This window comes from Chroicocephalus ridibundus, chromosome Z, assembly GCF_963924245.1.
Source record: "Chroicocephalus ridibundus chromosome Z, bChrRid1.1, whole genome shotgun sequence".
Lineage (NCBI taxonomy): Eukaryota > Metazoa > Chordata > Aves > Charadriiformes > Laridae > Chroicocephalus > Chroicocephalus ridibundus.
In genome coordinates this window covers 80,783,563-80,807,304 of record NC_086316.1, presented here as the reverse complement: position 1 = coordinate 80,807,304, position 23,742 = coordinate 80,783,563, and positions in this window count along the sequence as shown.

The following is a 23,742-nucleotide window of genomic DNA, read 5'->3' as shown; positions in this document are numbered from 1 at the left end:
AGAGAGCAGTGCAACTTTACTTATTGTCGTCTTTTTTCCCTCACCTCCTTTCCTCCACTTCCTACATTGAGAAGCAAACCTGGATGAAGCAATTCCAGACAAAAAGACACCCAGACATTATTTGTGGAGGACAAACTTTGGTTCTCAGACCTTCGCCATCTAAGCATATGCGTGAGACACTTTAAGGATAAAAGTCCCCATCTATCATTCACCTCCTTGGTAAATCATTACCTACCTTGGAAGCATCCAATTTACATCAAGTGAGCCAAAAGCCTGAGTGATAAAATGTCTGAACAGTAACTCTGTTTTATTAGCCAGCTGCATTCTTGTTGCAGGTCTCACCAGAATGACTTAATGTCTTCTCACCATGAAGCTGATAGGTGGCACTTATCTCCTAAAGGGAGAAGCAAGGAGAGTTTTCTTATAATGAGCCTAGTGATGGAAACAAAAAACAAAACCAAAACAAAACAAAACACACCAATAGCTATAAAACAGCAGGCACTAAAATTTATGATGTCTGGACTTGTAATTTAACTCACTTCCTCTCAGGGAAAGTTTCTTCCCTCCCAGCCACTTTCTCGCGGGTTCAGTCTCCTTCTTTTGCTCCCTGAAGTGACAGAGAAGCCACATTTTCTCAGCGATGTAAAAATCCATGTCAAAGCTCTTCATTTATGGGGAAAAAAAAAAAAAAAAAACAAACAAAAAAACAACCAAAACCACACAAACCTCTATACTACAAGCTTACCAGAGCAGGAAATGCTGCAATATTTCATGCCTTTTCCTCAAAGTGAAGAATACCTCAGAGAAGCACAGAAAGTCTAAGTTGTGGCCATAGGTGGTGATCCTCTTACTCTAACTCGATGCCTTCACAGCAGTGATTTAAGACCATACATCCTGGCTACGAATGCAAGGAAGAGCAAGGAAGATAAATTAATTTTTAAGAAAAGGATAATACACATATCCTTTCTAATATAAGGGGATACAAAAACTCTTCTGCCTACAGGTAGTGCACAAATGACTTGCATGAAGAGAGCAGGCTTTTCTGTCTCCTCAGCTTTGGAGGCATGGGGACTTTAGAATCTTTTACAAGACTTCCATGTTTCCCTATTCCACTCTCAAGTCATGCAGTTAGTTACAGCCTCACTGCGGCCTCATCTGTATACATTAATATGTAAATGTTAGGGTTGCCGCACTCTCAGACTTGATAATCATCAGTGTTACTATCCTGTGGAGCAACCAGTCAGCACTACCAACATTTCCACTTGTGTATTACAGATGGAGAACAACTATCTTATTATAAGACTGAGGCATGCTTTCCTACCTACCCTTTGAAAGTAGAATGGCACATGGAGAGCTTTCACAAGAATCTCTGATTGAATGAAACAGATGAAGGGAAACAACAGTTTTTACCCCTGATGCTATGGTCCAATAATACTTTTAACCTTGAGGACATTGCTTTAACCTGACATTAGGAAATTTTCATAAATTGTGTCTCTGACACTTGCAGAAACCCTCAGGAAGTAACAAGGGAGAAAAAAGTGACAGAAAGAAGCGACATAGCAAATACGCTACTGCCCGATATGGCAGGAAGATGAAAGAGCCTGGTAACTCTAATGCAGAAAGAAAATAAATCTAGGGAAGCACAACAGAGCATGGAAAGCAATTAGAGGGGCCTATTCGTACCAATATTTGCATTTTTTGACGGTAACCTTCTTGGAAGTTAACTAGAGTGCCTTCAAATAGTACACTTAAAATTGTATGATGCACAGTTGCAGCAAACCTATTATTATGCTTATTATGATGATGATTGTTACAATTACTGTTGCCTGAAGTGTGGAAAAAGAGAGTCATCTGCCCCAAAATCTTAAAGGCCAGCCATTGAGCAAAAGAACGCCACTGGTAGGCCTTACTTAATCCTGTTCAAGGCAGTTGTAGCAGTCTACTCAGCTCGCAGCTGTTGAAATTGTCTCAGTTTTCTACATCAGGGTGAGTTTTAAGATGGCTTCAATAAGGTTAATGAAGTGTCTCAGCAAATAATCATTATGTGAGCATTTCCTATGTGTGCAAGGCAGCAAGAGAAAACAACCAAAATTGCTTATTTAAAACTTTTCAGAGCACAAATGTACCATGGAAGGAAAAATTTTATTAAAAATGGAAGTTAATTCCTTTTGTTTTTCTCTCTAGGAGCAAACTTTTTCAGAAACACATTACATGTATTAGAAAAACAAAACATAAACTATATATTCTAGCTGTCCTGAACTAATTCTCTCACTGGGAAGAACCTTATTCCCAAGGTTGCCTTTGATATTTGGAGATCTTGGGAATGGAAGTTCCTTGATATTTTCTAGTTTTCTTGACAGCTCCATAGAATCTACAGCAAATTTTATTTTCTTATGGTTCTAATGTTGCCTAGAAGGCTGTTGGAGATTGTTTGCTACAAAGGCACATTGATGGCACTAGTTCAACTTGCTGCCTACCAGGACCCTCAAGTACATTTCTGCAGAGGAAATTCATCCCTAGGTGCAGGGTTTGGCAATTCCCTTTGTTGAACTTCACAAGATTCTCATGAGTCCATTTCTCCAGCCTGTTGATGCCTCTTTGAAAGGAGACGCACCCATCTGGTGTATCAGCCACTTCTCCCAGTGTTGTATCAGCACTGCACCTTCATGACAATGTGCTTCATCTCTGGAATAATCCTTCACCTGCCCAGAAGAGTCAGGCCTTGCATTTCTGAGACAATGTTTTTTAGCCTGGTTTCCTAAAGGAAAAGAGTTTCTGCACTCATGGTCTCAGTCTGCCTGTCCAGCTGTCAGTAAATTTAACTTACTATAATAACCTTTAATCTTCTTGTCAGACTCAATGAAATTTGAGAGAAAGGCTGAATTCTGAAAGATATCAAGTTCCCATATGTCTGGGTGAAGGAAGGAAAAGTTTGAATGCTACTACTTAAGAAAAGGTAAAAAAACCTCAGCTTTTATCTATTTAAATTTGGATGTTAATAGCAGATGGTCAATCAACAGATATATCCCAAGCACCGATATGGGCTGGGCAGTGACTGGCTTGAGAGCAGCCCTGTAGAAAAGGACTTGGGCGTGCTGGTGGATGAGAGGCTCAACATGAGCCACCAGTGTGCACTAGCAGCCCAGAAAGCCAACTGTATCCTGGGCTGCATCAGGAGAAGTGTGGCCAGCAGGTCGAGGGAGGTGATTCTCCCCCTTTACTCCACTCTTGTGACACCCCACCTGGAGTACTGCATCCAGTTCTGGAGCCCCTACTACAAGAAAGATATGGACGTGCTGGAATGCGTCCAGAGAAGGGCCACGAGGACGATCAGAGGGCTGGAGCACCTTTCCTATGAGGACAGACTGAGAGAGTTGGGGTTGTTCAGTCTGGAGAAAAGAAGGCTCCGAGGAGACCTTCTAGTGGCCTACCAGTATCTTAAGGGGGCCCACAAGAAAGCTGGTGAGTGACTTTTTAGGATGTTGGGTAATGGTAGGACTACAGGGAATGGATTAAAACTAGAGATGGGACGATTCAGACTGGACATTACGAAGAAGTTCTTCACCACGAGGGCAGTGAAACACTGGAACAGGATGCCCAGAGAGGTGGTGGAAGCCCCATCCCTGGAAGTTTTTAAGGCCAGGCCGGATGGGGCTCTGAGCAACCTGATCTAGTGGGAGGTGTCCCTGCCCATGGCAGCGGGGTTGGAAATGGATGATCTTTAAGGTCCCTTCCAACCCTGACAATTCTATGATTTTATAATTCTATGACATACATTTGCAGGTTGCCTGCAGTGTACTCCAACTCTTTCCCAGATTTAAGCCAGAAAATATATAGACAGAGGAGAGGGTAAGAGCTTAGGCATTGTGAAGAGAAATTAGTCAAGGGTTATGTACAAAGGGTGCTACATGGAGTGAAAGACGGGGCTGGGGAAAAGATATGCATAATAGATGAGAACATTTGGGGGACACAAGAGGAACCTGATGGTACTCACAAAAAGGTTTAGGAGTAATGAGGGAAATGGGAAACTGAGAATCACTGTGAACAGTGGAAGGACTCAAAAGTTATTGCCAGCAACGTGCCAAAGGAGACAAGGACATAAACCCATTTGTTTCATTAGGTCCATTACCCACAGACCAACTTCTACCTGTTGCGAAGCTTGGTCAATAATAAGCTCTCCTGCATCTTCATTCTGAGTTCCTTCTTTTCTGTAAATTAGGCAAGCCATGGCAAAGGAAACCAGTGAAAAAGAGAGTTTACAACTGTACCATTGACTTTGATCACTCCACATTATTTCACGAGTCAAGATTTTGTCATTGTGCTAACTGTTGAGCTGAAGCACTTGATTTGCAAATACATATTTTTTATTGGATTTTTACAGCTATAATTGCAAATAAGATAAATATGGTGACCTTTTGGTAGGGAGATTGTGTTAGTGCAATGTTACAATGCAGGGGATGGTTTTATCAAGGCGGTCATGAAACTACATATAATAGATGGGGAAAAACACAACCGCTACCTACCAGCATGTCTCATTTTGTTCCACACTTAAAAGGAGAAGCTATCAGAAGTAGATTAGTGCTGCTGAGTCCTTTGCTAGAGTCCAGATCAAAATGCCAGATATCAGCTCGAGAGAGCTTAGGAGCATTTGGCTATGGCAACTTCTTTTATGTATCTTTCTTTTTTTTTCTTTTCCGAAGCACTCTTCTCAGCTGTTGGGTGGTAGTGTAGATACCACTCCCTCCAGCTTTCTGCTGTTAGGATCCCCCATGTGAGACACAGTGACTGTCATAAAAAGACCATTTTCCTCTCCCTTTTGTGCTGGCTTTGTACCATTATGGAAGTGCAGTGCTACACAGACATGGGTTTTGCAAGGATGTGATCAACATCGTTGTCATGTCCTGGTATCCTGTACTCAGTTGTTCCTGTTATTTATTCTATCACATCCCTCCCAGAGACTCTGCAATGTGCATTACTCACTTTTTCTACTATTCAGTGTTTTCCTCATGCTAGGAAATTAGAAGGTTTCTATCTGTGTCCAGTCCGAAATGTCTCCCTTGGGCCTTGAACCGGTCTTTGTTGACAAGCAAAATGTGCCTGCTGATTCTCTTTTTAAGCATCCTCCTTTTTACAGCTCAGACGTCTCCTCTCTCCATTTACCATCGCCTCAAATGCAGTACCCTTTATATAGCTCTTGCTGATTGAACATCTATCATTTTTTTTTCTTACTTCTTTTACCCATTATACAAGTAGTGGTGTGGGCTGCATCAAAGTGAACTCGTTTCCTGAGAGCTGATCAAACTCCTAATGACACACAGAACACAATGCTTTCGTAATGTTTCTTTCCTCTACACCTACATTTTTTATTCATTTCAATTCTCTGATTCCCCTCTCTTGTCTCTTTCTACCCGGTTCACTGTTTACAACATCTGCAGCATCTTTTATCTCTTTGCCACCTCTTTTTCAGCTTTTCTCTTCCTGTAGAAATCTCACTGGCATGGTTTCTTTGTCTTTTTGAGGCATTGATATGATTTTTATTTTTTTTTAATGTCAGCTGCATATCCATTTTTTAACACATTTTTCTTGACAATTTGCAGCATCTCTTCCTCTTCCTCTGGGCTGTGTGTGGTGCCAGTACAAGCTGAACTATCTTCTCCCGTATGCTCCTTTTTTTTAATATATTTATATAATGTGTGTTTTCATTTCACCATTTCTCACTTGTCTTTTTTCCACAGTCAATTTTACTAAATAAATCAAAAAATGCATGGACAAACCAACCATATACTTCCACTCTGACATGAGTCTTGATTGCCAACCATCTGGCTTAATTTATAACAAATTTTTCCTTCTCTCTTTTTTAATTCAGCTTATATGCCTGACGGAGCCAACTGCTGGTCCAATCCAATTTCATCTCTATTGCAAACCCTTGTTTTGCGAAAGATGAAAAATGTATCCTGTAAATGTTCAGTAACTTCATAGCAGGTTTGAAGGATTTGAAGGATCTTTCTTATCCTTTGGAAGCATTCAGTGGCCGGTGGTTCTTGCAGGCTACTTTCTTGCAACAAACGCTCCTCAGTGCTCATTATCAGCCATGTGATTTCTTGTACGTAAGCTAAACAGCGAGCCATTGACTTTAATGTGCAAAAAGTTTTTCGATATCTTACAAGTATCTTTGTCTGAGTTTGAGTAGCTGAGAGTACTAAATCCATACAAAATTACCGGACACAGTTTCAATCAATAATCACACAGTGGAAAATCAAGCTCATTAATCATGTCATGACATCACTGACAGTCACCACTTTGTAATTAGTGCTATTCTGTATTGGCGGGTCAGTGCATTCGGTAAGGAATTCCTGGTGCTGTGCGTTGAGTAAATTGTGCATATTTATTTATATGGCATATAAAAGTATATGTTAGTTTGCAGCTTTGGTTTAGAACTCTCTCTGTGGGTAGGGTCAAAGTCAGGTTAATCAGTAGCAAACGGGCCTCCAACAGTCAAGCTGGTCTTGGGTCTGGGTCGTTGAATCTTTTGGTCTTTTTCAACACTAATGGTTCGTAATCACTTATTCATGTTTACCAAAGCCAAAGTACCTCTGGTTAAGAAAGAGTTTCAGCAAGGAGAAATGAATTTTTCCATTTACATTTTCTATTGCACTTCCTTCTACGAAATTATAAAAAAGTTGGGGGAAGAATAACTGCTTTCTAACCTTAGGCATAGTCTAAGACAAGGTATAGAAGCTGTGGATGGCCCTGTGAAGTCATTTAGGACTTTTAAATTATAATAGATATTCCACTGATTTGAAAGAGGCCAGGAAGATATTAATCCACTTACAATTTTAACCATGAGATCCTGACTGGGGGTATACATGTTTGAAATTATTCCTTGGTATAAAATTTACTGTAAAAATTTCATTCTATAATTTCTATAGACTCCTATTGGCTTTATTTTTTATAAAAACTATTTCGACAATTGACACGTTTCAGAATAGTTTGCACTTAGCTGTCAAAATCTCCTTAAAAAGAAAAAAAAAAGGGAGAGAGAAAATGTTTCTCTGTGAAATTCCCATTTGCTGCATGCTCTACTCTATGTAAGCCAAGACGACTCTATCAGTCTCCAGTCTTCCCGCAAGGCCAGTGAGGATCTCTGTCTCCTGCTGACCTAGGTGCAATAAGAAAGTTTTTATACAGTTTTACATAGTCTGCTCAGCAATCACATAGTTACTGTACTGCCTTCCTTTACATGAGAGTATGTTGTTTTTGATAAGCTCTTGGTGGCTGCTGCCAAACCGAATGCAGCGTGCTTTATTATCGATTCCAGCCAAGTACACAGCTCGTATTTCCAGTTCAGTCACCAGCACCTTTTCCTTCAGTTTTGGTTCAGCAGCACCGCAGTTCCCCAGTCTGCCTTGCCACTTTGCATTCAGCTGCGTTTTCTGGCTAATAACTGTCACACCACAACCCAAAGCCTGCCATGAGAAATCAGTCTCCTCCTCCCCTCACCCCCACCCCAGTCCTTCATGTCCCAGATCACTGATTTCTCATCTAAAAGGAACCCTCTCTGAAAAGGCTCTGGGTTTGGTTTGCTGTCTGAATGTTATTTTCATTCACTTGCTATGTTTTATCGGGGATGATGAATGATTCTGCTTTCCATACCCAAAGATGACTTTTATGAGGAAAACAAACAAACAAACAGCAGCAGTAATAAATACAGCAGGGTAGTTGAGTCTTTATTCAAAAGTAGGCTCATATTTCCAGGAAAGTCTTTGCTAGTACAATAAAAGGACAGGCCCTGCTCCTTACAATTTGCCTTCTAAATCTAACACAGGAGACACACACAGAGAAAAGAAAGAGAAGAGGTAGAGCATAAGAAAACAAAAAACAATGAAAATTTCTGCATTTGTACCCCTACATCACCAGAGCCGTTGATGCTTGGTGGGTGGCTTTGTGATGAGCTGCATAAGCACACGATTTGGGGCAGGCAAGGGAGGAGACGGAGCTAAATGCCAGAAAAATAAGAAGACCTTGTACCTCTCTCTGACTAGTTCTTATTTTGAAACAGGTACTTCGTCTCTCTCTGTAGTCAGCCACACCGTCAATTTTCTTAATTTTTAGAGGACTAACGTTAAGTGAGAAAAACTCACCTGCTTTACAGACTCAGCCTGGTGAGTTCTGCAGGAACCCTCAGTGAGAGAGCTGGAGCAATGCTTTCTAAGTAGCAGAGCATACTGGCATAATTTTTACTATTTTTTTTAACTTTTTCACTGTCTATATTTGAGAGGCCTTAAGGAACTAGAAAATGCTTAAAATTAAGATTAAAAGTTCAACCCTGACTCCTGAAATGTAACAACTGCCCTTCACTTCCTTTCCCAAGTGGTGCAGGAGCACTAGAGTTTTCATGATCAAATCTGAAACCAACAAAAACCAGCCTGCCACCGCCAACGCTATAGGAAATGCTGCTTTGCAGCTATATATAAAGATCTAGGCCTCCAGTCATGGACATTTATAGTAGGTTTATTGGCCTGTAAAGGGAGCCTAAGGATTTTGTTCCTTCTTGCCTCCATGGGCCCTTTGCATTTTTCAAAGTTATTGGGGCATTACATTTAATTGAACGTACAACTTAATTACTAGAGCCTCTCAGCCCAGAACACGTGCTGTGCACTCGCAGTTTGATGCATCTGCAAGCGGACAACTTTGCAGGGATGCTACTTATCAGGGATCAGTGCTCCTCACTGCTGAGAGAAGCAAATCTTGCACCTTCTTCCATCCTCGTCCCAGTAAATCTGCTCTTAAAACTCCTGAGTGATGATTCTGTGGGTGGGATGTTCTTACTTTTCCTACTGATACTCACATTTCTCATGCAGAACATATGTACAATGTATATCAGGTCACCTCAGCCAAGGTATTTACCAAATAGGAAATAAGACCACTTGCAGCTGAACTTGGTTTTGGCACCGAGAAAACACAAAGCCCCTTTAAAAATCTTTAGCCATATCATGAGGACACAGCCTGTGGAAGTCAGAAGTGCTATCGGACCCAGAAAACCCTTCCCAGACTTGCTGAATTTGAACTGGGCAGGGATAATTCTTCACCCCAAAAATATAGTGAGAAAGGTGTCCGTATTATTCTCTTCCTCAAGAACAGAGGAAAAATGTGGGAAAAACAAGGGAACAGAAGATGTGACATGACTAAAATGCATTTGTAGCTTGCACAGTTACGCAGAGCATTCATGAAGTCATACGATACAATTGCAAATGCATTTATTAAGGCATGTTTCCTACTGCGCCTTCAAACCATATTCAACTCTTTCACTAGGATGACAGACATCAGTGGAGCAGTGGAGGCTCAGCGCTAATGCAGGGAAAAATAACGCTCTCACAAATGCAGGAGACATTTAACAGATACTGCTAGAGCTGAGTTTAACATTTTCAAATATATTTTTCCTCTCGCATTTTCTGCTTCCCCCTCTCTCTTCCACGCATCCTGTGCTGCCACTGATCTTTCCAATCAAGAGAAAATATGACATCCGAGCCAGAAAAACACGGTGTCTGCATTAATTTATTCTCCTCTCTGCATGGGAATTAAGCCAAACTGAAGAGTTTCCAAAAGCTTCTCTCCCTCCCTTTCTTGTTTTTTTCGTTGTTTCTTCCAGACGGTGAGTTTACAGAGGCCGCTCAAAAAGCAATGGCTGAAAGGTTCCCAGGGCTGAACCTATTACTGCCAACTGATCGTATTCACCTGAACAGAAGCTATAACACTGATATATGGTGTCAGCAATAAATATGTTAAGAACAAAAAAGTGTTGAAGAAAAAGGTTTAACACGGCTTGAAAATTTTTTGCCATCTGTCCACTGTGATAAGGTCATGTCCCTTAGAGCCGGCTGGCTCCACGTTGCGACGGCTGTGATTAACACTAAATGAACAATTTGACACTGAAGTTGCTGCATACTTGTGATTGTGGGGATTTAAAATTGTTCAAGCAAATCCTGTGTTCAACCAAAATATATTTATGTTGTGGGTCAGTGCAGTTAAAAATATCCATAAAATTCCTCATAATTAAACAATTAATTTTCAAGTCCTAAATATGTATAACAGACATGCAATTAAAAATACATTCTCCTCAGAATTGCATTTTTTAATTCCATCATTGCTGAAAATGTACCTGCCATGGTAGATATTTTAATAAGCTTTTGCTTATCACAAGCACCAAGAAATGTTCAAATATCATTCTTTGCAGTTAAAATCGTGAAAATATTTTTTGAACCTTCAAGGAGTCTTGACTTGAATTTGAAGCAAATGAAATAAACACTTCTATGGTCATTTTGGTGTGATTTCCTATTCAAATTTTATAAAGGAAATTTCTAAACTCCTCAACAAGGCTTAAATATTTATTCATTTAAAACATTTAAGCTGAAAACTCTAAGTCACCAGAAGAAAAGCAGATGCATGCTTTTATCTTTTAAATATGGCAATATTCAGGAACAGTAGTATGAGAATTACAAGTTACGTTATATAGGTGTTTTAAAGCCAATGTCATGCCAGCTTTCGTCTTGTTTGTCAAACTAGGTCCATTCTTAAGAAATTCTTCTGGGTAATTACTGGTTTGTCCAATAAAAACCAGTAGAGTTGCAAAAGTTTGTGCCCTTTCTCCGTGTTCAAAATAGAAATAATCTTGGGAGCTTTAGGAAAACACAACTTTATTCTTCCTGCGACCAAATGTACCATAAAAGGAGATTTATCTAGATGCTAATGATGTCTATTATGTGCTTTAGTAAAGGGACCAGAGAAAGCAAGCTGCTCGTTCAGTGAGACATTATCACTACTGGCATTCTGACACCTTCGATAAAAACAGCAGCAGCATCACTATAAAATCTTCTTTAAAATTGCCAAGTTTATATCATCAGCTAGCAAAAGAAAGCCATAGACATTCATCTTGCAGGACCTTGCTGGCACCTTTGGTTTCCTCTGAAAGGTTTTAATTGAGGTCATCAGGTGCCATGAAATTTAGCATAAATACAGTTTAAGAGAATTCAGCTCTGTTTAAGAATTACACAGTTAGCAGAAATGACTGGGGCCCTTTTGGCCCTGCCGCACCTTTGGTTCATTCTGGGGCTTCGCAAAGTTAGACACAATAATATTGCTCTGTAATTGATGGCAAACTCTGCTTCATCCTAAGTCAGCTCATCAATTAAATGTGACTCCTACAATCTTGAGGAAGGACTGCCTGGTTAAGTAAGACTTGGGTTTATGAGTCTGACATTTCTCTCTTCACTGCTACTACTTCTGCAGCTTTGGATAAGCCCCTGAACTTCTTGTTTTCCCAATTTTGCCAGATGTAAAACAGGATTAATTATGCTTTATTTGCTTATTTATATCAAAAGGTGGTTTTGAGTGAACATTGCCTACGTCATTAATCTTTGGTATTTAGAACAGGGGGGTAGCCATGGCATGTAGGAGAGGTGTTGGGGACCGGACAGGGATGACAACTGTTCATAAGGACTGTCACTCCTGGACTGTGAAAAATAGAGCAATGTCCCCTGCTTGAAGCGCTTTAAAGTGAATAAAGCATGAACAGGAGAAAACTGCACTCTAGATTACGGACGATTTTTGTCCTAGGTGAAATTTTAGGTCTCTGACCACGACTGTTGGTGCAACACGCTTGAATAGCCAGATCATCAGCAATGAACTCTTATTTCAGCACAGCTGAAAACCTCTTATAACATCTATGCGTTTCAAATCAACTTCTGGATCCTGAAAACTAGTTGAGCTGTGACATAGATGTAGATGATAGCACAGGATAAAAAGCCTGTTCTTGGGAGGAGTTTTGTTTCTTTATCCTAAAATTGGGGTCGTCTTCACTGAAGTGAAAATGTTAATAAAATATTCTCAAAATCATAAACTCCTCCAAAGCATCTCGGTAACCTATATTATTCTAGCAGTCTAACAGCAAATCCTTGATACACTGAGTCAAAAAATTCATCATGCCTACAAATTACTGTGGGAGGAATTCCTGTAATTCCCTGGGCTGGGAAGGGAGGAGTTCTCTCTGAAGACAAGAAATTCTCGAATAAAATAAAATATCTTATGTATCAAAAAAGCCAGCTTATATTTATGGAGATTGGTGACAAGTGGTTTCCCTCAAGAGTCCATATTGAAACTAGTACTGTTCAATGTCTCCGTCAATGACAGAGACATTGGGATTGAGTGTACCCTCAACAAGTTGGCCATTGATGCCAAGCTGAGTGGTGCAAAGTTGACACACCTGAGGGACAGGGTGCCATCCAGAGGGACCTGGACAAGCTCAAGAATTAGGCCTGTGTGAACCTCATGAGGTCCCGCACATGGGTCGGGGCAACCCCTGGTATCAATACAGGCTGGGGGATTGATAGGACAAGGGGTAATGGTTTTAAACTAAAAGAGGGAAGAGTCAGACTAGATATAAGGAAGAAATTTTTTACATTGAGAGTGGTGACACACTGTCCCATGTTGCCCAGAGAAGTGGTAGATACCCCATCCCTGGAAACATTCCAGGTGAGGTTGGACGTGCCTCTGAGCAACCTGATCTAGTTGAAGATGTCCCTGCTTATTTCTAGAGGCGGTTGGACTAGATGGCCTTTAAAGGTCCTTTTGAACCCAAGCTATTCTATGATTCTATGATTCCTATATGGGACATTCATAGGGACTAATTTAGAACCAGGACTTTGGAGCGTGAATTGAGAAACAAGTGCTTCATTTCTGGTTTTAATACGCAATTTGGGCACCATCCTGACATTCCAAAATTACCCTCTGTTGGGGGAAAATGAAAACGTAACACAGCCTTGCAAATTTTGAAAGCGTGATGATTCTTATCAGTTCATATCAGAATTACAACCAACCATTAACTTCTCTAAACTGAGGGTCTGGCAGCAGCAAAGAAAGATTGAAGCTGCATTTTCTGCATCACAACTAAGTAGAAACATCACATAAATCACCACGCTTTTCACACTCTGCTGGCAATTTCAGAAGTCACAGAATGGAGAGGGTTGTTGAAGTAATACAGCTGTGTAGTTTATTTTATTTTTAAAATGTCATTTTCTTAAAATTTCATTCCAGGTTAGTATCAAGTTGTATATATTTTGCCACTTCCTTCTCACTGCAAAACAAAATCCCAAATAATGTGTTTGACACATTTCAGAGCTTCTGCTTCACTGACCAAAGATTATCCGTTCATAGCAGTCACTGACAGTATATGGTGCATACATTTCCCTACATCCTAACCTATGACTGAGACCGTCTACTTGTTTTCCACTTCCAAACCCAACTCTTTTGCACAAAAAGAAGCATTGTTTATTGCATCAGAAATAATTTTGTCAAAAATTAGAAAGTTCTGGGGCAATTTGTGGCTTGTTGTGCAAGAGTATCTGAAGTCACATGGCTTTTCCTTGGCCCTGCTTAGCCCATCTGTAACTCCACAGTGGCCTGGAAATCAGGAGCCACAGGGCAAGGTATGCATGGCTCTGAGGCTTGCAGCTCTCCAAAAAGCCCAGTTCTTCATTAGTCCTGTAATTAGTCCAGCCTTGACATATTTTAACATCTTGACAGGGGATATTACCACAACTTTCATTTTCTAGTTGTAGAATTTAATGAGGAATCTGTCACCTGTTGTGTTCCAATAAGACTATTGTAAGGAGATCTAACTTTTTGTATGCTTTCTAAATTTCCAAAGAAAAAGGGTTCCAGTATCTGACTGGGTCAGATTTTATTTTATGAAGACTCATAGTCCAATCTCTCAAACTCCCCAAGTGGTAGAATAAGAAAGTCTTGCAAAATATGAAAACCAGTGTGAATTCCAGATAAATGGTTTCTGACCAGCCAGAGCAGAAACCTCTCAGTTCAGCAAGAAGCAAAGGAGCTGTTAAACTGTGTGAAGCTGCACATCAAGCTTAGAAAAACTGCAGAGCTTTGAAGGCTCCCACGTTAGCAAAGCCAAGACAGAGGCTGTCACACTGTGTGCTCCTTGGCGCAATGATGTCTTGACCCGACAAGCTCTGTAGGTGATAATAGTGAGAAACCCTAGGTGGGCTGACAGCAGTGTTAGGTACAGTCTTAAAACAAGTGCAAAATACAAAGCTCTGCTTTGGAGGTTCATTTCTGAGGCATGACTCTGTTTTTTCCTCTGTCTTTTGGCGATTTACAGTGATTTACAGCCTGGTCATCACCCTGTGTGAGGCAGCAAGGAGAGGGGACAGAGCCAAGACCTCACCTTTCTTCTTCATACCCTGTAGAGGAGCGTGAGAGAGCTGTGACGTGTCTTCTCTCTCTTTCATGAGCGGACAATCTATGTTACAACCCGACCCTTAGAGAATGATTCATCCAGGTGGATACTGGTGCACACAGAGGATGGTTAGAAAAATTCCCGCTCCTGTCATTACACTTTTCCAAGGATATTGCTCTGGCACAGTTCTCATTCACATGCAGACCATCCCAAGTGCACAGGTATTATTTTTTCAATCTTAAATCCTCTTTGTATTTTAGCTTTCCCCTACTGAACTTCTCTGGGCTATTGTTACAGATGTTTTGAGAATGGCTTTATTTCCCACTGCATTTATATAGTTTTCATTTGAGAGAAAAAAAAAAAAAAAGCTTTGTTCAAAATGTGTGTCTTAAATTTTTTCACAGTAAGGTTTTGAAAAATTTTCCTTGCCTTTTCTGTCTCCCTCCTGCAAATGAAGGGAAAATCATCCTGCAAAAAGACATACAGAAAAGGTTTGACTTCTACCAGTAGCTTATGAGGACATTTGAAACAAGATTCTTGTCAGTTAAAAGCTTTATTTTAAAGGTCCAATCTTAAATTAATAATCATAAAATGACTATTTTTTATTAGGTTTTTTAAATTTCAAAATCCCCTTTTATATTAAAGTCAAATTTAAAAAAAATAATCTAATTTACATTGTAACAGTTCATCTTTTCATATTTCCAAGTTGATTTACCCATCCTTGCTCCTTTTACAAAGGAGAATTTAATCCCAGAAAATCTGGTTGAAAATACCTTTAAAATCTGCTTTTCTCCACAAAATTATAAAAGCTTTGGTAAAAAAAAAAAAAAAGAATAAAAACACACATACACTCACAAACACCTCTGAATACATGTGTATATGTACGTATGTGTATCTTAGATGCCTTTAAAAAGGGAGATCTATGTCAGGGCTTGGCTTACCTTCTTTCCAGTGCTACCATTTATACTGAACTAACTGACTATTTTCCATGTAGTCCTAAACAAAGTGCTCTCAGCTTATAGAAAAGCTCAGCTGACTTTGAAATTGGGGCCTACACAAGAGTAGGCCTGTTGCTGGTGCGGGTATTCCTGCTGTACACCAGTATTGAGAGGAGGAAAGAGGCCATCACTACAAGACGTCTAAATGAAGTTTATTTGCCTAGGTCCACACACTCGGAGAAGACTGCAGCCTTCCTTTGGAACAAATAACAGATTTATACAAAATTGCCATCTATCTGCAAGATGCCAATAAGTGGAACGGGAACATACCACTGCACATCACAATAAAAATAAATACAATTCAATATGTAATATATCAGAAGAGATAATTACACACACCCCCAAGGCAAGCAGAATTTAGCAAAAAGACTATTTGATACTCTTCAAAGCATTGCTTGGTGGGCTCTGTGAAAAGGCCATAAATCCTCTGTTTGCTTGGCAGATGGAAATAAAGCCAAAGTGATGCATCTGTTAACCTCAAAATACATCCACTGATATTCAGCAAAAATGTGAGATAATGACCCAAAATTCTATATTCACCAGGGAAATTCAGCGCACTCTGTGCTTAGTTTTCAATGCTCAGTTATGTAGGCTTCCCTGTGCTCTCTGCAGCCATTGTTAGTCTGACATGATGAATTGCCTCCTCAGGTCTCAGCAAGGATAATTATTCTCTGAGCAACTCACGCAGCCGCCTTCATTGCACACAGAGAGAATGCAAAAGTCAGGAGAGCCTGGGGGAAAAAAAAAAAAAGGAAAAAAAAAGAGGAGAGAGAGAAAGGAAAAAAGAGAAAAAAAAACCACGAGAACTTCAGACTGCTTAGGCTCAACAGGTGAATGAAGTCAAACCAAGCAGATAAACCCCTTCCCAGGGTGGTGCAAAGCCCAGATGTAGATGTTGGTTGGTTGTCCCCTTCCTGAGGAGGGGACGCATTCTCCCCGGTGGGACGCAGACCTGCTGCCCCAGCTGAAAGAGATTTCCTATCCACCAAATGCCACATGCGCGGGGAAGTCAGAATTTTGCATCTCAGCAGGGTACACGGTGGTGGCGATAAAAAGGATAAATCACACTTGCTGGGCCTCTTGATTTCAAGTGAAATGGCTTCCCTTCCTCAGCAGAGCCAGCTAACGGGCAGTGCTGGTGTTCACAGCATGGAGGTGACAAACCCAGAGACAGCCTACAAGGAGGAGTGAAAAGGAGAAAAGCCAGCGCGGGCAGGGAGAGATAACACCACTCTTATTGATTTGTTTTGTGAAAACCGTTCAGATGCTCTGATAGGATGGCAATGCAAAACCAACACACAGATTGACAGGCAGATACATTAGACCACACTGAATTTTCAGTTTTGTTTTCCTTAAATCTTTTAGTGGGCTTTAAGAGCTCAAGAAATACCTAAAAACTCTCCAGTTAAGCAGCTTCTGAATTTCTGAGGCCCGTATGTGCCATATATCCCTGTTCGCCTCACTCTTTCATTAATATCTGCACAACAGTTCACTGAGGACCTCTGACACTGGAATTGGCCCCATTTACAAAATACCATTTTCTCACTGACAAGAAGCTCAGCCTAAAAAGCTATATAAACATGATATGGGCAAGAAAAAGTGTAGAAGTAATGACAGATTTTATCTGCACCATCAAGGGCAAAGAGTCATAGAAAGGCTAAGTGATTTTCTCAGCCTGTTGAAGAGTTGAGACCCAAACACGGCACCATCCTCCTTCTGAACCACCGGGGTTCATTCCACGCGTTAGCTGGAAGGGATGGGGGTATGCACTGAGACGGATAGACACGCTAGAGATCTGGAAGGCACAAGGCTTGTGAAAGGATTAAGGTGATTACTTTTGTTGCTTTGCCATAATTGAAGGAGAGCTGGCTCTCTGGAGCCTTCAAGAGTCTGAAGCTGAGAAGGTTGTGAACCTGCTCCTTCCTAGAGGGTAAGTGGAAGAACAGGACTCAGTCAGTAAGAAGTCATCAGCTGAAATCTTTCTTTTGAGAGTAAACGATCTGCAGACACATTTCTTTAGAAACGTCTATGAGTGTCTGATCTTCAAAAAGTTTTAAGCAAAAAGCGAACAAACACCCTAAGCCTGTCCCTTCTCACTCCTCGACTCACCGCTGCTTCACAATCATTTTGGTAGGAGTCCTTTTTATTTTCCTCCATTTGCTTTAATTTTTGGTGAGTCTGTGTCCTCAGTACTCATACAGCAGCTGCACCATAATGGATTGGAATAAATATAATGCAAGCTGCTGCGGTGCTTTTTTTCTGTGTGCATTATGAAACTGAAATATATGCAACATGTCTAAAATGGACAGTTCCTTGTAAGGAGCTGCAAAAGATAATGATGCAAAAGAAATAGTGGGTCATTGCTCTGGCCTACGCATTTACGTTACCAAAAATTTCATAGCAACAATTTAGCAGAGCCAGGTCTCCAATAACTGTGTTTTAAAGTGCATAAGTATGCCGGGATTAAATACTCACACTTTACACACGCAGATAGGTTATAAAATCCATAGAACAGAGTAAGCACCATAGAAGATTCACAAAATATTCAAGGAGATATTAATATTTTACATACTTCTGTTCTTCAGACGCGGCTTCTTTTTGCCACTGAAACATATTCTCTGTTTTCTTTCAGTCTTTGCTTTCAGATCTGGCTGTTCAGGGGGCTATTTGTCGAACACTTGATTTGATCTCCTTTCCTTATTTCACTCCCATCACCTCTCTTACTCTCCTTTTGCATCCACTACAGAAAATATTTTTGTCATAGGCCACAAGGAAAATGGGATGATAATAATTCGATTACTGACATCTCTCTGGCAATAATGCATTTAGTGTGAAGTATTTATTAGAAGGAAATGAAAGATCCAGCCTTTTTGAGGAAAGGTAGCCAGCTTTCAAGATTAACTGACAAGAAAATATATTGTACTCTAGTAATGAGAGACGTGTCCCATACTGCTGCTATTGAAGCTGCCACACAAAATAATGAAATATTCTACAAAACATGTCTACAAGGTAATTTATACAGAACCAACACTTGTCATACTGTTGGTAGTGAGTGACCTATGCTGTTCTGTTGTGCTTCACAACCTCATTAGTTATAGTGGATGTAGGGACCTCTATGGACGGGTGTCCTGGGACTCTGTGATGGAGAGGAAAAGGATCATAAAGCCAGACTTGTGCTGACTGCTGTCTAAGGCTATTACAGGGCACATTTTTAAAGTTCCAGTAAAAGTTCCTATAGAGAATTGTCACAGTTAACACACAACCCTGCTTTCAATCACTTTCCTTAGCCAGGAAGTGAAGGGAAACGGTCCGTGTGTCATCTTACACGCCGATCAGCTCCCGGTCTGCAGCGTTAGGGAAGGACAAGAACAGAGCTATGCACACTCGTGGGATTTGACAGGGTATCACTCTGCTTCTCCTTCCAGAGGGAACTGAATAAATAGGTACAGCCATGCCCCTCCTTAGATAATATCTCTATTTCAATGTCAACACTAAAATGGCTCACTCCAGCAGAATATTTGAGATAAAAGGCCCTGCCTCTTTTACAGAAGTATTTTCCCACTCTTTTCTTTTCTCTCTCTCTTATGCTGAAAGGTAAACGGACGATATGATAAGATGAAGACGGTGATGGGGACCCTATCTGCATGACAGGCACTATGTCACTTCACCAGGGACCGTGTATAGCACCAACTACCACCAGCAGGAAAGAGCAGGGGAAGTTCTTCCCCTCTGCGGAAGGTCGATATCTGAGCACTAACCAGGAGATTTCTAAATCTAATTCTAACTTTTCAAGTGACTCACCATTTATTTATCTCTCCAGACTTTGTCCTCATCATCTGCAAAATAGTGCTAAATGCACAAAAAAAACCCACAAAAACTGTGCTAAATCTGCAAAAGTGTGGTAAGTACAGTATCTTGAGATTGAGGATGTGGAAATACAGAAATTGTACCAGGAAGAAAACGTTGATGATGTGGAAATAAAATCAAACCCAAATCACCTTTAAGTAATCATTAGAGAAGTACAGGATTAAATGTAGAGATTATGGAAATATTCCTGAGAATGTGCTTGATTGAACAATTGCCATAAATTAAATCCTCCCTCCCGTCTGTTAGCACTTTGGCAAACAACTTGAAAAAGAAAAATGCAATACTGATCAAAGTACATGTGTAACTAATTACCTGATTTTCTGTCCTTCCTCCCCTCTGTGCAGGCATTAATGATGAACGGGAAATACAGGAGTGAGGGAAGATCAAAAGAACGTTACCTGAGTGTGCACAAATCTCTTAGCCCCCACATCCCCCCTCCTTTTCCTCCCAAGACTAACTTCTCGTCTCTTTTCTGCTTTTAGATGCTATTTCACATCTTTTATTGTTTTTTTTTTTCCACTTTTAGTTTGACAGGAGACTGCATTGCACATATGGGGGACGTGACTGATGATCACTTCAGTGTGTCACATTCACTTGATTTTAGTTATCCAAGCTTGCAAAATCTGACCACTGAGTCTAAATTTGATTCAAAATGAGGAGTAAGTTTTCTGTTAGATAGCAAATCAAGACTTGTATCTCAGTTTGAATCTGGCAGCCTAGTGAGTTTGGGAGATATTGGAATGACTTTCTGATCCTGTGTGGGTTTTTTTCTTCCTTTCACACAAGCAGAAGAACTCTCATGAGAATAGCCATGTTTATGACAAAGCCCCTATCTTTTCCTGGAATGCTGTGGAAGAACGACTTTTCTTGTGGGATTTCAGCTGCTTTCAAACTAATATCAACAACAATCCACTTCACCACCGAAACCCCTTACAAAACATTCAATAGGAAAAAGCATTTCGTACACGTTCCTTAACTTTACGATGGAAATTACATAAAAGCTAGCACACTGACCAGCATCAGAATATGCTTACCTAGTTTGTTGTATTTTTTGTCGGTATTTTTCCTCCCTTTGTGCCCTCAAGATAGATCAGCCTTTCTGGCAACATACTATGCACAGGTCACAAGGACCATTCACCTAAGCATTTAAAACAGTGCCTCAGTCTCCAAGAGCCTGGAAATCCTTTCTTCTATGTGTTCTAAACCTATTACCTACCCCTTTTTTCAGTCTTTTCCAGAATCTTCCTAACGTTATTGGCTTGTGTGTTTACCTTTTACAAGCACAAATTTGTGCTTTGGTGTTGCTGCACTGTGCCTCTTTGTTTTTGTTAATCTTAGCACTATTGCTCTAATACATTTGTTTTAACTGCTGAGCTTCCTTGTAACAGAAGACCCTGGTTGGGTTGCCTCTATTAACTAAGAATAACTGTCAATGAAATTACATCCTAAAGGCCTCTTTCATTAGTTTCTTTTGAACTTCTGAATGCTTTCCCAGGGATTTGATTGCTTTTAGACTGGCACTTCCTAACAAGGCTTTTGATGTAAACTTTCATGCCACTGTTACTATGACAATAGTGTAATGCTGCAGCAGCATTAATTGGAATTTTGATTATTTCTTTGGCTCAGAGACTGTATGTTTTAATAACTGGTTCAACTGTGTTTCAGATCAATGCTGCAAGGCAAAGCTGAAATCTTTATTTCCAGTAAATTTTCAATCAACAGGGCTGCTGAAAAGGAAGAAATGGAAGACGGCATCATAATGTCAACGCATCCGGTATTCCTCACTATTGTTTATATGATTCATAACAAATACTCCTTTCCACACTCTTCTACCTAAATTAACTTTGTTTCAGATGGTAGAAATCGAGAAAAAGCATAAATATGAAAGTATAATTTGTTTATGTTTGATCTGGAGTGGATTGGAGGAACTTTGCAAAGGCGGCAGTTACCATCTGTGCCAGGAATTAACATTCTTCATTCCTCAGAATTTGAAAGTGCAGCGTATAACAAGGCAAGTCACGAAAGTTTGATGAGAAATATTTAGCTTTTCCTGTTCCAGCTTTGTATCAAATCCCCAATTAGATATTGCCAAGAGACAGAAACGAACAGTATCACAACATTAGTTAATCTCATTCAATGTTTTTTTTTTTTCCACCAAAATTAATCTCCAATGCTAATTCTCAATAATTCATCATATTATGTCTATATGTGTTTGTGTGTGTATATAAATTTCTCTCTACTGAAACCAACATGGACATCTTTTAAGCTAAATTCAATACACTTTTAAGCCATTGCATAAGACCTTTTAATTCCTTGTATTTTTTCATTTATATTTCCATTTTTCAGCCAATATCCTGTTAGAAAGCTCAATATAATTCCGGAGATGGAAAGAATTGACTTCCCCTCAGAGTTTTCTAGCTAAATCGTGCAGGCTTAATTTTTTTTTCCCTTTTTTTTTTATTTGTTTTTGGTTATTTTGTTTTTGTTTTTTTTTTAGGTAGAGATAACTCCCAGAAAAATTCTTAAATTTTTGAGATTTTTTTTCCCTGATGAAGAAAACATATTGAACATATTGTCAGGAGGAAACCGTACCTATTTATGCCATGGTCTTGCCATATAATGTACAAATCTTCATAGACATAGAAGTCGATGAGTTATGTAGCCTGTTTATCCAAATCATTGAGTCAACCTATTTGCACCATTAGAATAAAATGCTGGTCTTCGGGAGCTTCTTTTCAGACACATAAAAACAATCATCTAAATTATTCACCTACAACAGCTATTGCCACCATTCTGTTTAGGGCTTTTTTTAACCCACAATTAAAAGCTCTTAACAGTCTAATCCCCAGAATTTAGTAATCTCAGTGTAACCAATAAAACACAATACGCACATATGTTATAAAATCTTTTACCTTCTAAGCAAAATCCAAACACATGGGATTTTTTTTTTTTAATTGCAAAAACCATTCCCATATTATTGCAGACATGTAGGGATGCATATCTTCAAAAAATCAATGGGAACTGTCTTGAGCAGTTTGATGAATGACTGCCCCCGCCCATTTCAGCCTGGACATTCGTCTCCTGTTGTTCTGCAGACAGTTTACAGATTAATAATGAAGCATATAACCAAGCTAGTGGTAACATATGAGCAGGGGAGATGCAAAGCTGAACATCTCACATCAAGGGCACTCTACACCAGCAATCCATCAGGCTGGTTTACCCTGCAACATTTGTATAGTTTCTTGTGCCTCCCCAGTAACACTCACCAGTATAGAAATACAACTGCTTCCTAGGAATCCTTCACTTTATGAAAATGAAACCACTGGCCTTTTAAAGTGCAACTGCAATTGGTCTGATTCTCTCATCAGTCATGCAAAGTAGATCAAACGCTGTGATGATTTACATTGGTTATCAAAAGTAATTATGATATGTCAAATCAAAGAGAGCTTTTACTTTTTTAATTTTGAGGGTTTTTTTTTTCATGATACAGGAAAAACAATACTACTAGGAAGCAAGTGGATTATTCAGGGTGCTGGGATCACCTGTATCAGTTACATGAATATGATATGATCTAAGCTGGAACAATAAACTTCAAAATTTATCCTGTGAAGGCTCAGACCATTTTAACTAGATTTTGCTTTAATCATTGATGATGAATGATTACAATGTTCTTTTTTCACCAAACCCATCCTTAAAAGAATCTCTAGAAACTACAAGAGTAGAACTATTTTTTTTTTCTTCTTAAAGACGGAGAGAAGCTACCAATTTCTAACTCTTAAACTCTGATGTTATTTCTTGTGTTCACACATCAGCTGTTCATTTTGGCTATCAACTTTACAAGTTTTTCAAGCAAGGCCACATGCGTCAAGCCTTTCTCTAAAGCAGCTGACACACTACCACTGCACAGCAGATGCTAATGAAGACAAGAATAAAACATCTAAAAATTCAACATTTCACCTCCAATATCATAATTAGAAATAGGAAAACACAGGAGGTTGTTAACAACAACAAAATTTTATTTTAATTTTTTTTTTTTTCAGAAAAGCTACTCAAGAAATTTCATTAATTTTTACACAATTTATATGAAAAATCATGCTTGAAGTATTTAGTGAAAAAGAGAAAATCAGTCCAGTGGCAATAATAACCAATTTACATTGGTTATTAAAAGTAATTATGATATGTCAAATCCAAGAGAGCTTTTACTTTTTTAATTTTGAGGTTTTTTTTTTCATGATACAGGAAAAACAATACTACTAGGAAGCAAGTGGACTATTCAGGGTGCTGGGATCACCTGTATCAGTTACATGAATATGATATGATCTAAGCTGGAAGCACATTAACATAAAATACTTAGATGTAGCCACTGTCTGCATATTCCATCATCTGCTAAGAGTGCATTTTTTTGCAGAATATGAAATGGTTGTCACAGTAAGGATATTCCAGGATATAAGGTAAAAATAGCAGGGATATCTTTCCAGTTATCTCCAAATCAACCAATTATTGTAACTCTGGTATAGATATTTTACTCTAATTTCCCTGGGGTTACCTACAGATTTCCTGGAAATCTATAGTTTGGGACCATTAAGTTGGACAAAAAAAGAAGACTGACATTTTCTTTTAAAAAAC